The sequence below is a fragment of the Myotis brandtii genome, unplaced genomic scaffold (genome assembly GCF_000412655.1).
Source record: "Myotis brandtii unplaced genomic scaffold, ASM41265v1 scaffold1064, whole genome shotgun sequence".
Lineage (NCBI taxonomy): Eukaryota > Metazoa > Chordata > Mammalia > Chiroptera > Vespertilionidae > Myotis > Myotis brandtii.
Genome location: NW_005353602.1, coordinates 669,912 through 685,972, shown reverse-complemented (window position 1 = coordinate 685,972; position 16,061 = coordinate 669,912). Strand labels below are relative to the sequence as shown.

General features: G+C 53.0%; 1 protein-coding gene across 6 annotated transcripts in view; it reads left to right on the top strand.

The window, feature by feature from the left end:
• RPH3A (rabphilin 3A) overlaps nt 1-16,061 on the top strand; it is an 82,669-nt gene that overhangs the window by 17,594 nt on the left and 49,014 nt on the right. Inside the window, exon 1 of one of the 6 annotated variants that reach the window (XM_005857030.2) lies at nt 1,933-1,954. The exons of the other annotated variants lie outside the window; for them this stretch is intronic. The gene's annotated coding sequence lies outside the window, so the exon portion shown is untranslated. Of the gene's footprint in view, nt 1-1,932; nt 1,955-16,061 lie in introns of those variants that run through there. 6 annotated transcript variants of the gene reach the window in all.

The window sequence follows — 16,061 nt, the reverse complement described above, 5'->3', positions numbered from 1 at the left end:
GTATTGGCATCCCAGTTGCACGAGGTGTGTGCATGAGCTGGTGGGGTGGAGGGTAGGTGGGAGGGGAGGGGCGTTGAGGAACGACCACATTTACTTGCCCACATTCTGCAGTGTTTGTTTGATCGCCCAAGCGGCACCCCAAAGCCAAATTAGATTTCGGCTCAGTGCCCAGGGAGGGGTAAAATATGCTCATGTTTAGGCATTGCGATCAAAATTGTGGCTTCTGCCCAATTTGTCCTCTCCCCTGCAGCAGAGGCTGTTGAAAGTAGCCGGCAGTTCTCGGAGTGAATTAACCCTTCGGGGGGCCGGCCAGCCTGGCATGGAGGGTCTCTGGATGTTCTGATCTAGTGGGTGGGCATCTCCCTGGATGGGAGAGGGTCACCTGAGGCTGGAAGGCTAACCCGTGCCTAGGGTCACCTCGGCACACCAGGTAGGCTTGCGCAGGACAGGCTCAGGTTGTGCTATCTTCTAGGGATAGCCGAGTAATTCAATTGTGTGGTTTTTGTAAGCTTGGCTGTCCTGAGCTTTGAGATAAGAGATGTGGGAGCCATGAAGGGACCACATTTTGCTTGGAACGAGTGGTTGGACAGGCCAGAGGGGAGCAGCCAGCTGCCTGCTGAGCAGACGCTGTTTTATTTTCACAGGTGGTGTAACCTGTAAGTGAGGGTATGGGGGGGTGCGTCCTGGTACCAGCCTGGGGGACTCCATCCTTGAGCCCATCTCAGAGTGGGGAAGGCAGGGGACAGCGTTTGTGCTGATGCTGGGGAAGGGCTGCGAGCTCCAGTTTCAGATCTGTTCCCAGGCAGAGCCTACCCTGCTGTCATTGCTTGATCTGACATCCTGATGGGCTAAGCCTGCGCCAACCTGTAGTGAGTGACAAGCGGAGGTCCTTTGCAGGTGAATCCAGGTGAATCACATTTCATTTTAAAGTGCCTTTGCTGCTAATCTGTGACTTATCAAAAGGGGATTTCTCCTGGCTTCCTGCTTTGATGACATCCACCTTTCTGGGAACGAAGGCCCTTATTTTTAGCATCGCTGCTGTTGTCTCAGGGTTGCTCCAGTCTTCCGCATCCCCAAGGATTTCCTCCTTAAGTTCTTGTTCTTGGAGGCGGGAGGGATTCAGCCTCACCCCCAGAGACTGGCAAGCCTGGGGTGCAGGCAGAGCCCACTCAGTCACCTCCCGCCCCAGGGCCATGCGGGGACGCCGAACCCCAGGGCACGTGCCTGCTCAGGCAGGACGTGTGGGGCAGAGGGGGCGGGTTCTCAGTGGTTAGTGCCCAAGATGTGGTCCTCAAATCCTCGGCTTCCTTTGGTGGATGACCTTGAGGACAAAGTTGCCTTAGTTTCCTCCCTGGAAAGCCTCAACTATAAATGAGGAATGAGAGGCTCAAATTAGGAGCCACATATCTGGCCATGGGTGATACTGAACTTGGGCATTGACTGGCCAGACTGGGCTAGGACTGGGCCCTGGAGTGGGGGAATCTCAGGGGTCCCCTGAAGTGCCGAGTGTTAACCTTTGAGGGTTCAGAGTGGACTGGGGGAGGAACAAGGGAGCCACAGGGGCCTCAGCGTAACATCACCACCTGGCACGGGAGTGTGTTAATGTTCTAACGACTGGGTCAGCCCTGCGGTCCATGCCAGCCCCGCTGAGGTGGCCAGGACTGGGTTGTCCAACATGGGTGCTTTCGAAGCATCTCTGTGCTGTCTCCCAGCTGTGCTTCCCTGGGGGTGGCTACGATCCAAGAGGCCGCCTTGCCTCCTCCCCCATCACATTTGAAATGGTGCATTGTGGTGCGCCAGGAAGACAGAGACCGGAGTTCCGGAATGAGCCTTGCACTTGGGGTGGGAGACCTGGGTTCTGGCCCTGGCTCTGCCTCGCTTCCCGGGCCTCAGTTTCTCCGCCTGTGCAATATGGTAGTTGGCCTTGGTGACCCCAGGCCCCTCTGGCTCTGAGGTTAGTGGCTGTGTGCTAAGTACGTGTGCGTGTGTACGTGCTTCTAGGAAGGGTTAGCACAGTCTCTGGGAATTTATCACGTGTGTTGAGGGTCCCTGTTTGGGATAAACTGGGGTGGGATGGGGGTCTCTTGCAACACGTTGGTGGGGTCCCGGAGTCCCCCAGTCTCCTCAGGTGGAGAGGGCTCTGCGGTATGTATGGCATAGGCAGATGCAGAAACACACAGATTTGCAGCACATGAAGGCCCTATAGACTAATCCCAGGGGCGACAGCAAGGACCCCATTGAGGACCCCCCCATGCTGAAAAGATGCATATTCACTCAAACGCACAACAGCAGGGGATTTGTGGGCCCTTCCTAATGCCCATCTGAGCACCTCAAGTTCAGAACCTCTGATCTAGCCCAACCCCTTTGGGGGGTGCCCATCGAGGGAAAGCAACCTGCCCAAGACCACACAGTAAGTCATGGCACAGCAGCATATGCATCTACCATCATGAAGACAAGGCATCATCCCCTCACTGCAGGCTCCGGCAGCCGCCTGTCTGCCCCCCAGCCTGGGATGTGGAGGAAGGACAGGAGCACCTGGCCAGCCCGCATAGGTCACAGGGAAGCAGAGCAGGAGACAAATGCGGGCACCCCCTTTCTCACTCGCAGGAGAGAGGCAGCGGCCAGGGTTTCTGCAGTGGAGAGTCAGCCTCCGCAGCTGGCTCTGCTGCTCCCCTTCCCTCCTGCTCCCTCCCGTCCTGGCTGGTCAGGGCGGCCGCTCTGGGGGTTTCTTTGTAGCATGTGGTATTTACTCTTTATCCACCCCCTCCCCATCTCTCTCTCGCTACATGGGTCACAGAGAGTTTGTAACTTTCTCATAAAAACCACCATGACATATGGACCTGTCTTCTGCTCTCTATCCCCTTCGAGCGGGGAGCTGGTCATAAATGCAGACGAATCGGCAGCCGATGTGAAGACGAGAAGCCAGCGGCGCAGTTTATTTCTGTTAAGCACTGTGGCTGCAACCTGGGATAAAAATAGCCCCGGGACCCAGGCTGGGCTGGAGCCGAGGAGCTTAAATTATTCAGCTGCCCCGGGATGGAGGTCCTCCATGTGCTGGGAAGTGAGGGAGGCACCCCAGCCCCCTCTTCTTCGTGCTTCCCATCTGCCACCGGCGCCTCTGAGGGCTGCAGCGTGGGGCGCTGGGAGCAGCCAGACCTGAGTTTGAATCCTGACTCCAGTGCTTCCTGGCTGTGGGACTTCAGGCAAGACCCCCAACCTCTCTGAGACGCGGTGTCCTCAGGCACATTAAGGTCGTCCTGCGTGGTGGCTAAGGGTGTGGGCTCTGGAAATAGAGCTCTTGCTGTAGATCCTGGTTCTGGCACTTTCTAGTGGTCTCCGTTCACCTCTCTGGGTCTCAACTTTCCTACCTGTAAAGTGGCAATAATAAAGGAATTAATGAGAATTTTAAGAGTTAATGCTCGCAAAGGACCTGGCAAGGAGTAAGTGTCCAACACATGTCAATAATGGGGATGGTGTTGGTGACAGTACCAGTGAAATTACCAATGACCCAAACAGCATCTGGGTGAGGGAGAGGGAGGTGACTCCTTCCTGCCAGACACGCAGCCTTGTGACCCAGGAGAGAGAGGACGTGGCTTGGAGACAGGAGACTTCCCACCCCACTTGTTCCCTGTGTTTTTCGTGCAGTTGATGGAGGTCCCAGGTCCTCAGTTTCTTCATCCATGAAATGGGCATAACCACCTCATTTCCTTAAAGCGTGGGAGGCCCTGAGGACCAGGGCTGCTGTGATGGTGGTGAGCAGGTGCTGCAGGAAGAGGGACAGGAGGAGAAAGCTTTGGACTCTCCGGAGTCTCGTTCCTCCTAGCCCTGGAGGCTTTTGCTGAGTCATCCCAAATCCACCAGCTCGGCGTCTGTGAGTTTTTCCGAGAAGACCCGAGCTTTGCCTCCCGCCCTCCACGGTGCTCCTGCACAGGCTCCTCGGGTGCTACATGGCGGGATCCTTAAAGGCCAGAGCTGTGCCATCTCCATTTTTGGTGTCAGAGTTAGCACAGAGCTCAGCAGTGACTTTCATGCATGCATGCATGAAAGAATGAATGAATGCATGAATGAATGAATGAATGAATGAATGAAATCTCAATGGATTGACAGGCCAATTTGGGGAGGTACCTTGGCCTGTGGTCCAGCCAGAGACATGCATGCAGCAGGCGCTTAGTGTTTGCAGATTATGGTGAGTCATGGGTGAAGTTGGGAGGACTTGGCTTTCACCTCCGATCTGCTACAGGCAGCCCACAGGCCTCGCTCTCTTCCTGCCCAGACATTCATCAACACTTCCTCATGCGTCGCACACTCATTGAGTACTTACAGTGTGCATGGCACCATGGTGGGCACTGGGCATAAAATGGTGACAAAGACACAATGGGACTTAGATAAAGTAAGTGGCTACTTATAACAGGTGATCTTTTGGGGGTGGTACTTAGTCACCCTAAAACACTCTGCTCACTGACGTCCAAAATCCCATCATTAAAGTTTCATTCTTTGTCTCAGGGCTTGTTCTTGGATCAAGGAGCAGGAGCTTTGAGGTGGGACGGTACAGCCAGCGTCCTTAGTAGTCATTTACCTTAACGAGGGGGAGTTGTACAGGACTTTCCCAAAAGCGAGGAGAGGTTGTTTTGGAGTGGGGAGTGGAGTTCACACGCACTAATCTTGCAGGTAAAAGAGAGGGCAGAAGGCAGAGAAGGGCGAACGCTGCCGGGTATACATTCTATTGGGGATGCAAAGCTCCAGAATCGCCCCGAGAACCCAAGGGCAATTCCTGGGTTGCACCCGTGCCATCAGGCACTCTGAGCGCAGGGCCCTGGGACCTGTGCCCTCACAAGCCCCCACTGCCATAGATAAAGGAGTGTTTTGTGAAATGCAAAGCGCTTTTACAGGTGTTAGCTGTCAGTTCTGGTCTAGGGAGCCTCAGACTTGTTGCCAAGGTTCTCCCCGGCCCCTGCATCCCCTAAGGGCAGAGCAGAGTAAGAATCAGGCCTGTAGCCTCCCAGACACCATTTTCTCTCTGCAGCGGAATCCCTCAGGTGTGCACAGGAGTGTGGGCTGGGCCCAGCAGGGTTGACCCGTTTCCTGCAAACCTCACAGAAGTCTGGTGGGCGGGGGGGGAGTGTTGGGCGTTTCTTCTTAAACAGGACTCAGGGACTCGGGTTATCAGATAGCTCAGTGACAAGGCAGCAGTGATGGGGAGACTGGCCTGGTCTTTGGGGCTCTTCTTAGCCCAACTCGGCTCCCCATTTGGGCCAGGGCAATGCGGGGAGACCACAGGGCAGTGCCGAGGCACCAGGCTGCCGTGTGCAATGTCACCGCCGTTTCCTCGAAGCGATTGTCTTGCTGTCGTTAGTTATAATGACATAATGCATGCCCAAATCTCATTGTAATGGAGCCGTGGCAGACTCTGACTTAGCAATGCAGTTACTGAGCAAGATAGCAGGCCTCAGGAAGCTGGGGCTTGCGCCCTCCCCTTCCCAACGAATCAACAAGAGGAAACTCATCCGACAGCATCATCGTAATGATGTTTGGCTTGTGAAGGCTTCATTTGGAGAGTGGGGGGGTGGGGGTGGGGGTTGCCTCGTCTCCCAATATAATCTGCGTGAGTTCATTCAGCTGCCTCCTCCTTTCTTTTTTCCTTCTTTCCTCTTTTTAATGCACCTACACAGTGACAAGCAGCGACTTGTGAATGGAAGCCGCTTTCAGTAAGAACTGATTATGTAAGCAGGTTCCGGTGCCAGCAGGGATGGTGGGGCGGCGTTCTGTGCTGCTGGGAGGAGGGGTGAGGTCTTCCAGTCTGTGGGGAGGCCCTCCCTGGGAGATGCCGGCACAGAAGCATCTGTGTGGTCCATTCTGTCCCACAGCCTGGCCCCCGACCCTGTCCCCTCCACCTGTCGGCTTTCCCCCGTCCCTGTATGGCTGGATTAATCTGTCAGCTGAAAGCAGGATATGGGAACTTGGCGAAGGCGCTGAAATCACTGGAAGTGGCGGCCAGCGTGTCGGGCTGGGGAGTCTGGCCAAGTCTTTCTCCCAAAGCCCTGCAGATGGGGGGCTTGTGGGACAGGCTGTTGGGTAGGACGGAAGGTGGAAGCTTCTGACGTTGGCAGTTTTTCCTCTGATCGTTAAAGTCCTACCTGTTGTTCACCAGAGCCGAGGGAGGCAGCAGCCCTGGGCGCGGGCCCAAGGACAAGCGCAGGCGGACACCCACTCAGGGAAGGGCTGGCCCTCAGAGGGCAGACCAATGACACACCGCCTGTGCCTTTCAGAGAGGGACACGCTGCTGTCTCGTTGGGTCTGTGTTTTCTCTGGGTTGTCTAGGTGGAGAGACCCTGGTCCGGTTCCACAGTCAGCCACTCGGGCCACCTCTGTCGGGGTTTCCGCCTCCAACGCTGACGTGGCCTCTGGGAAGAGACTGGTGGCTGCAGACAGGCTCCCCTTGGCCTGAACCTGCTCTGAGGGTGAAATGCTACAGAGCCTGGTAGCGGGAGTCCTCAGGTGGCCAGAGAGGCCTCAGAGGCTCCCCAGGGCCCTGGGATCGAGCAGACTCCCGCCCTGGAAAATTCTCCCTCTGGTTGTCATGGCAGCAGGTCTGGGATGGGGCCTTTTTCCCAAGGGGGCACCACAGGGCTGTCATTTCTGATTGACACGGACTGTCAGGGTGGCCTCAGGTCTCTCCTGCAGGGTGGTCTCCGGTGCCCTGGGGGGCTCCCCACCTGCTCTCTGTATCGCACCAGGCTCTTGCCAGAAAGACCACTGAGCTACGAGCTCTCTATTCGGGGTCAAGTCCCAGCCGTGGCACATGGTAGTCGTATCCTAGAGCTGTGGTTTTGCACAGGACGTGAAGGGATCAGGGGCTTGTCCACCAAGTCACAGAGCAATCATGGGGGTGAGACCCTGCACTTGGAATTGACATGAGTGATCTCCCTGAATCCTCACAAAACCTGGGGAAGAGCCTTATTCTGATGCCCATTGTGCAGACCAGGACTCTGAGGCTGCAGACAGCAGAGAGATCTCAGTTCTCCAAATTACGCACAGCGTCAGTAAAGGGAGGTTCCAGGACGCAGACTCAGATCGTTTGGACACCAAAGTCAAATACTGAATTTTCACAGCAGAGAAATGGACCTCCCAGGGCCCCATTCCTCTGCCCTGTAAAGCGGGGCAACAATCAATCAGCACTTCGCGTATGGTTCAGGGTTGCTGTGAAGACCGAGCAGCTGAGGATGCGGCTTAACAACCTAGAGCTTTGGTGTCTAGTCTTCAGCTCCTCCTGGCGGGATCTAAAGCATGAATGTCGCTAACAACCTAGAGCTTTGGTGTCTAGTCTTCAGCTCCTGGCGGGATCTAAAGCATGAATGTCGTTCTGGTGAAGGACTGGCGAGCACCGACCAGTAGGAGGCAGTGTGCTCAGTGGTCAGAAGCACAGTTGGGATTCTGGCTGTGCTCCTTGCCAGCCTGTGACCTTGGGCCTGTTGTGTGGCCTCCCTGCCCTCAGTTTACTCACCTGTAAGATGGGAATGAGAACAGCACCTTCCTCATAGAGTTGCTGTGAGGATTACGTGAGTTAATATGTATATGAAGCACCTGGAGTGGCCAGTCCATGCTGTACTGTATACGTATTAGCTGCTTATTATTTATATAGGACTTACATTTTTTAAAAATACATTGATTTCAGGGAGGAAGGGAGAGGGAGAGAGAGAAACATCAGTGATGAGAGGATATCATCGATCGGCTGCCTCCTTCCTGCATGCCCCCCACCCCCTGGGGATGGAGCCCACAGCCCGGGCATGTGCCCTGACCAGGAATCCTGGTTCAGAGGTGGGTGCCCAACCACGAGCCACACTGGCCAGGCAGGACTTACGTTTTTAAGGCAATTACATCTGGAGTCATAGTTGTTTCACAATAACCGTCTGCAGTTGGAATTGCTACCTCCATTTACAGATGAAGAAGGGACTGAGCCCCAGAGAGGCGAACCCATTTCCCAAGGCCACACGGTGAGTCAGGGACCAGAAGAAAGGCTTAGCTTCAGGGATGGCACTGGCCAAGCCACAAAGCTCGGAGGCCAAGCAGGTCCACCAGGCCGACGACAAAGTGTAAACCCAACAAAAAGTGACAAAAATGGCAGTCCCAGGCAGGCTGGAAAAGGCAGACGGTTAATTTGGTGGCCTCGGGATCCTCCCGGGGGGGGCCCGGGTAGCTAGGGCTGTGAGCCCTCCAGGTGGGTGCAAGGGGACGCCACACCTGCTCCAAGCCACAGAACACCTGGCCGCCAGCAGGTGGCCGAGGCCCCGCTGGGGAGCTGGGAGCTCCCAGGTGGACAACCGGGGTTCAGCAGGCTAGTTCTCGTGCTTTCTCAGAAGTTGGGATCCCTCCCAGCTTCTGTCCCCACGCCCCTGCTCGTGCCATCGGCAAACCTCTAGAAGGGTCGGGAGGGATGGACAAGGAAGGCGTGGAGGTGCCAGAGATTTCGGTGGATGGGGAAGCAGGGGAAGGTCTTTTATAAAACCAGCTCAGCAGCCTGATCGCTTTAACCTGATTAATTACATTAAGCCTTTGTCAATATCACCATTACCTCAGCCCCGGCGGCTGCTGGTGGAGCAGGAGGCTTATTCAATATTTAAGAAGCCCTGCATTGCAGGCCAAGGGTTTGGGCCGCGTGGGGAAGCAGCAGCGGCAAATGTTCAGGGACAGTCTCTTAAGCGGCCGATTCGTTTTAAAAGGAGAGAAACAAGAGGAGGAAAAGCCTCGCAGCCCTCACCTTCCCCCGGGGGTCCCCCAGTTTCGGGTCACATTACACAGCGCACCCCAGAGCTGTTTGCTCTGACGCAGGACCAGTGAACGCAGCCGTGGACCAGGAAGCTGGGTCTCCAGTTCCGCTTTCTCTAGACGCGCACAAAGCCGAGGCTCTCAGAGCGCCGTCCCCAGACCTGCACATCAGCATCACAGGGACCTTTTAGAAATGCAAATTCTTGGGCTCCGTCCAGGACCCCCCAAATCAGAGACCCCGAAGCTGGGAAGTGGCCATCGATCTGCTCTCATGAGACTCTCAGGGTCTCTGATGCAGGTTCAAGTTTAAGGTGCTCAATTGTGAAGACCAGGGGCTTTGCAAATTGCAGAGTGCTCTATGCACTCTTGATGGCTGTTTCCAGGGGGACACAGGGCGAGAGACAGGGATTTTGTGGTTCATTCATGCTCTCCAGCCAACACTGAGATTCATATTTCTGTTCCTTTCCCCCGCCTGGCGCCAGAGGGGCCTGGGCAGGAGAGGGCAATGGATGGAGGCAGGTCTTTAAGATCTATTATTCATGGGAACTAAGAGAAGCTTTTCGTGTTTTTTTTTTTTTTCTGATATGGTCTCGGATTTCTTAGAATCTATATCCCAGGGAAGTGGCCGTGGCCAGACTGCATAAGGCAGAAAGTACCCTTCCTGGGCAGAGACTCTGTAACCCAGGTTATTTTGGGGGTGGGGTCTGCAGAAGCTTCTGGGTAACCTCAGAAAGGGGGGTGCGCGATGCCAGCACTGACCTTGATACTCTCTCCTTCCCATTTTCCCACTCCAGCCTCTCAACAACTCTGTGAAGTAGAGGCAGTTACTGCCCCATTTTACAGACAGGGAAATTGAGGCTCTGAACTGTTCATTAATTTGCTCAGGCTCACCAAGCTTGAGCTTAGCTGGGGGTTGAACCCAGGTCCATGTGACTCCAAAGCCTGAGCTTCTGATGGAAGATTCTGTCATGAAATTTGTACCACGGGTGCAATGAGGGTGTGGTGTGTGTATATATTTGTGTGTATGTGTGTGTGTGCATATTTGTGTGTGTTTGTGTGTATGTATGTGTGTTTGTGTGTATGTATTTGTGTGTATGTGTGCGTGTTTGTGTGTGTTTGTGTGTATGTATGTGTGTGTTTGTGTGTGTGTTTGTGTGTATGTGTTTGTGTGTGTGTGCATACGTTTGTGTGTGTGTGTGTTTGTATGTGTGTTTGTGTCTATGTGTGTGCCTGTGTGTGTTTGTGCATGTGTTTGTGTGTGTATGTGTGTATGTGTTTGTGTGTGTGTATGTGTTTGTGTGTGTACGTGTGTTTGTGTGTGTGTGTGTGTGTGTATGTTGAGGTGAGAAGACAAGAAGAACCTTTCCTGAGGCTCTAGTTCTTCCTCTTCACAAGGATAAAGTGAAAACATGCATTTTCCCGGGCAGGGAGCACCAATGGCGAGAGGACCCTCTTCTACGGGCTCTGACTGATAAGAGGCCAAGGCAAGGCTGAGAGGGAAGAGTCTGTGAGCTTAAGCCGTTTTCCCAAATGCAGAAAGAGGCCATTTCACTATCCTGCCCGCTCTACCGCACCCTCGACAAGGGGCTGTGTGAATTGTGCTTGGTTGCTTCCCGTGCCTGGGAACGCGTCGCCCGTGAGAGTAGCACGCCCTCCTTTTGATGCCTCCCAGAGACTCTGTAACCCAGGTTATTTTGGGGGTGGGGTCTGCAGAAGCTCCTGGGTAACCTCAGAAAGGGGGGGCGCGATGCCAGCACTGACCTTGATACTCTCTCCTTCCCATTTTCCCACTCCAGCCTCTCAACAAGTCTGTGAAGTAGAGGCAGTTACTGCCCCATTTTACAGACAGGGAAATTGAGGCTCTGAACTGTTCATTAATTTGCTCAGGCTCACCAAGCTTGAGCTTAGCTGGGGGTTGAAGCCAGGTCCGTGTGACTCCAAAGCCTGAGCTTCTGATGGGAGATTCTGTCATGAAATTTATACCACGGGTGCAATGAGGGTGGTGTGTGCGTGCGTGTGTGTGTGTATGTATTTGTGTGTATGTTTGTGTGTGCGTGCGTGTTTGTGTGTGTGTTTGTGTGTATGTGTGTTTGTGTTTGTATGTGTGTGTGTTTGTGTGTTTGGTTGTGTGTATGTGTGTGTGTTTGTGTGTGTATGTGCATGCGTTTGTGTGTGTGTATATGTGTGTTTGTATGTGTGTTTGTGTCTATGTGTGTGTGCCTGTGTGTGCATGTGTGTTTGTATGCATGTGTATGTGTTTGTGTATGTGTTTGTATGTGCGTGTGTGTTTGTGTGTGTACGTGTATGTGTTTGCGTGTGCGCGTGTGTTTGTGTGTGTATGTGTTTGTGTGTTTGTTTGTGTATGTGTGTATGTGTTTGTGTGTGCGTGTGTGTGTGTGTGTGTGTGTGTGTGTGGTGAGGTGAGAAGACAAGAAGAACCTTTCCTGAGGCTCTAGTTCTTCCTCTTCACAAGGATAAAGTGAAAACATGCATTTTCCCGGGCAGGGAGCACCAATGGCGAGAGGACCCTCTTCTACGGGCTCTGACTGATAAGAGGCCAAGGCAAGGCTGAGAGGGAAGAGTCTGTGAGCTTGAGCAGTTTTCCCAAATGCAGAAAGAGGCCATTTCACTATCCTGCCCGCTCTACCGCACCCTCGACAAGGGGCTGTGTGAATTGTGCTTGGTTGCTTCCCGTGCCTGGGAACGCGTCGCCCGTGAGAGTAGCACGCCCTCCTTTTGATGCCTCCAATGGTGACAAAGCTGTTCGTTACCTTACGCCAGACTCTCCCTTGCTTTGCCTGTCACCTGGGGATGCCACATCCGGCCGGGCAGCTGTGTTAGGAGAGTGGTTATCCAACGTAGTGGTTAGAAGTGTTGGTATCAGAGGGAGACACAGCTAGGTTATAAGCTGGTGGCTCTACCACTCCTGGCTGGTGATCCTGGGTGAGTTAAGGCAACATCTGAGTCTCAGGAATGTTAATAACGCCAGGGCCTACTTCCTGGGAGGGGGCTGAAGGTGAATGAGGTGGTGTGTGGACATTGCCCGTGCAGAGGCTGTTAATGTCTGTGCTGCCCACCTCTGCGAAGTACAGACCCTCAGGGCAGGATAGTGAGTTGGTCAGAGCATAGGCTCTGGAATCACACTGCGGGGATTCCGTAGGTGGCCCCGTCATGTACTAGCTGTGCAGCCTGAGAGAAGTTGCCCAACCTCTCTGGGCTCCAGGTGCCTCACTGGTAAAAGGGGACCGATCACCATTTCATCGGGTCATTGTGAGGATTCGGTGAGTTAAGCACCCAGAAGAGTGGGTGGCATATGGGAGGCACTGAGAAACTGGCCGCACACCCAAAGGAGTATATGAAGATAATTTAATGAAGAGACTATTTACAGACACGTGAGCAAGCCAGCAAGGTCAAGGGAAGCCAGGATGCTGAAGCACCCCAGTATCCTACAGAGGGCCAGCATCACCTCCAGGCCGGAGGGGCAGAGGTGGGACAGTTATGGACCAGAAGAGACAGGGCTCTATGGCGCGGTCCTCCTGACAAGAGCTGTGACCTTCAACAGAGGCTGTGGTGTCTGGTGGGAGGGGTCCAGGGGGGTAAATACCCCAGTGCGTCTCTCTTCTCACCCCCTCCGGTCTTCTGCTGGTGTCTTTCGTTAGATAAACCCAACCGGAAGCTGGAGGGCAAGGTTGCTGCTGATACGGTCCACGCAGGGCAGCCTCCCAGGCCACAGAGCAGGGTGGAGGGTGAGTGGACCTGGAGGAGTGAATGGAAGATACCCAACAAAGCTATTTTTATTATTAGGTTGGACCATTTGATGCTGCCCTCGTACAATGGTATTTGCCATGTGAAAACAGCAAATTAATATGCTTAACCAAAGATTATATTGTTTGCACTGACAATCAATAGAGAAGGGTGGTCGGAAGGCTCATTGATACACGACTCAGGTCTGAGTCCTTGAATAGTCCACCTGCTCCCAGTGTGATCTTGACAAACCCCAGGGCCTCAGTTTTCTCATCTGTGAAATGGGAATGCTCCTCAGATGAGAGGATGGGGACTTCTGTCATTTAAAAAAAGGAATAAGTGCCACTCCCTGCTCTGAATACAGATGCTCCTTGATGTAATAATGGGGTTACTTCCCCCCAATAAACAGAGATTTATTTGGAAATATCATACATTGAAAATGCATTTGGTACACCTAACCAAACATCATAGCTTAGCCTAGCCCACCTTGAATGTGCTCAGGACACTTATGCTAGCCTCCGGTTGGGCAAAATCATCTAAACAAAGCCTGTTTTATAATAAAGTATTGGTCTCATATAATTTAGTATTGTATCGCTTTGGAACCATTTATACTAAGAAAAGGGTAACATGCTAATTAGACCGGATGTCCTTCCGTACAAAGCCATGGTGGCGGGGCCAAGGCAGAAGCAGTTAGGGGTGATCAGGTCAGCAGGCAGGCGAGCAGTTAGGAGCCAGCAGTCCCGGATTGCAAGAGGGATGTCCAACTGCCCACAGGGATCGGGCCTAAACTGGCAGTCAGACATCCCCGAAGGGGTCCCAGATTACAGAGGGTGCAGGCAGGGCTGAGGGACAACCCCCCCTCCTGTGCACAAATTTTGTGCACCAGGCCTCTAGTCATAAAATAAAAAAAATCATAAGTCAAACCATTGTAAGTTGGGGACTGTCTGTATTTTGTCCTTAAGGGAAGGATGAGGATGAAACTTGGGGTTTCCATGGCATGATGAGATTTAGGGCTGTAGGTGAGTCCGTTCCAGCTGAATTTTAATCCGAATGAGTTTCATTGCAACCTGGGCCTAAGTGGCAGCCAGGGGCCATTAAGCGAAACGACGTGTTTTAATACGCAGACCTGCCTAATCACATTTCCCTGTTTGGGGCCGTGTGTCTGTGCACGCACGCACGAATGCAGAAACCCGTCCCGAGCTTTCCTCTTCTCCCTCCTCGCCGGGCCGTGGCTGAGGCCAAGATAAGCTCGGTTAACAGCACAACAAAGGCAGGTTTCTGCTTTATCAAGGAATCAGGTAATTGGCTGGGCTGTGCAGGGAGCCCCGGAGGCTGCGCTGTTAACAGCGTCCGCCTCTGCGGTTGCTACTGTGGCATTTGGGTTTATAGACTCAGGGCTCGGAGGGATCCATAATCCAGGGGAAGAAGGAATTATTAATCATAACACAAATCAATGATAGCTTCCACTTGACCAGGGGTATTTTGTGCCAGGCCCTGGATCCGGGGCTTCCTGTACATTATCTTACTCCATCCTCACAGGAATTCTATTTTGACATGAAGCCTATCATCCCCACTCTACAGATGAGGTCAGGGAGGTGCATATACTTGTCAGGCTGAATGGCTTGACCCCCAAACCGGTCCCCTAAGCTGCCCTGCTGAACCGACTGCTAAAAGCATGTGGTCTTTCTTGGCTTCTGGGTCTTTAAGTGGAAGGAGGGATTGTCTGTCTGGAAAGTGCTGGGGACGCTACGCACTGTGGTTGTTGAGCCGCAGTAATGAGTTCATCGCTGCCCCCCCCTCTATTTTCAGTCCTGTTTCCCCCTCCTCCCTGCCCTCCCATCACCCCAGGCTCCATCCTCATGGGTTTCTCTGCTCCCTAAACATTCCTGTCCACTGACGCCTCTGAGCCTTGCCTCCTCAGTTCCCCTCATCCTCTCCTCCATCCTTCATGTCTTGCACACTCCAGCTTATCCTTCAAGAGCCAGTCCCAATTTCCCTCATCTGGGAAGACTCCCCTGACCCCACCCCTAGGCAGAACCAATCCCATCACCTGTTTGTTCCCATGGCATCTTGTACATTAACAAAACAAAGCCTTTTCTGGACACAAACGTGCGCGCGCGCACACACACACACATTTTTTTAGAGAAGGCAGAGAAATTAATCTTTATTTTTAATTACTGCCAGCTCTCTCATCCTGACTTTAAATGCTGCCACCTCATTTGTCTTATTAAGTATTTAGTTTTGCTTTTAATTAGTGCTGCTTATTGTCACTGAATTTTAATAGTCAGTGCAGGGTCTCAGCAGGCCTGGGTGTGGGTGTTTCACAGGTGACTCCTGTCCCCCTGCAAGGCCCCGGCTTGGGTGGCTGAGCCTCTGAGGTGGCGGGAGGGGCTACAGGGAGCGGCTGAAGGCTGGTGTACTTTTTTCCAGAGCTCAACCAATCCTGGTGGAAGTTAGATCCAAGGTAACTGATCGATGAAGACACAGAGAGTTCAGGAGGGTTGCGATGCAGAAATTCAATTTAAATTTGACTTAACGGGGCGGGGGGGGGGGGGGAGGAATATACTGGCTCATGGTATCCAAGAAAGCCATAATAGATTCAGGCAAGGCTAGATCCAGCATTCCAGCTCATCATCAGGCACCTGTCTTCCTCCATCTCTCAGCTCCACTTCCATCCTTTGGCAAGTCTTTCCCACATGGTGGCTGTGGTGGCAAAGGTCACCAGGATCAGCCCCAGGCTTCTGTGCTTTGAGCTTAACAACACCAATGGGAAGAGGGCACTTCCAGCTTACAGAGCACTGCTCACCCCAGGGCCTTTGCACTTGCTTCCCCCCCGCCACCTGGAATGCTCCGCCTCAGAGAGCCCTTCTGACCACCTATTTAAAGTCACTCGTCCCTCTCCATCACCAGTCCCTTTTCCTGTTTCATTTATCTTTAAAGTGCACATCATCGGCTGGTACGTCTTATATTTGACCTGTTTGGTTGTTGTCTGTCTTCCTGCTGGAAGGCTGAGTAACAAGGTGGTTTTCCTCTTTTGTGTTTGTTTTAATGCTGTATCCCCAGTGCCTAGAATAGTGTCTGGCATCTAGTAGTAGATGTTCTATTAAAAAAATGGTTTTTTGGTTAATCCTCACCCAAGGATATTTTTTCCATTGATTTTTAGAGAGAGTGGAAGGGAGGAGAGATATAGAGAGAGACACATCTATGTGAGGGAGACACATTGATTGGTTGCCTTCTGCACCTGCCCCAACTGGGGCAGGGATCGAGCCTGCAACCAAGGTAGGTGCCCTTGTCCGGAATCGCTCCCTCAACCCTTCAGTCCGAGGGCCGGTGCTCTAACCACTGAGCGACCGACTAGGGTTATAAATACTTTTTGATTCTTCCTGTTTCTCAAGAGAAGCTGGCAATCTGTATTTTTCAGTTAGATCCTGTGCTTTTAAAGCATTGGCTTAACTTCACTTTTAAAAAACACTGCATGGGCCAAGCAAAACCTGCTTTCAGCCTGGATCCTGTTGTGGACCCGCAACCACCCCCATTTGAGGCCCTTTGTGTAA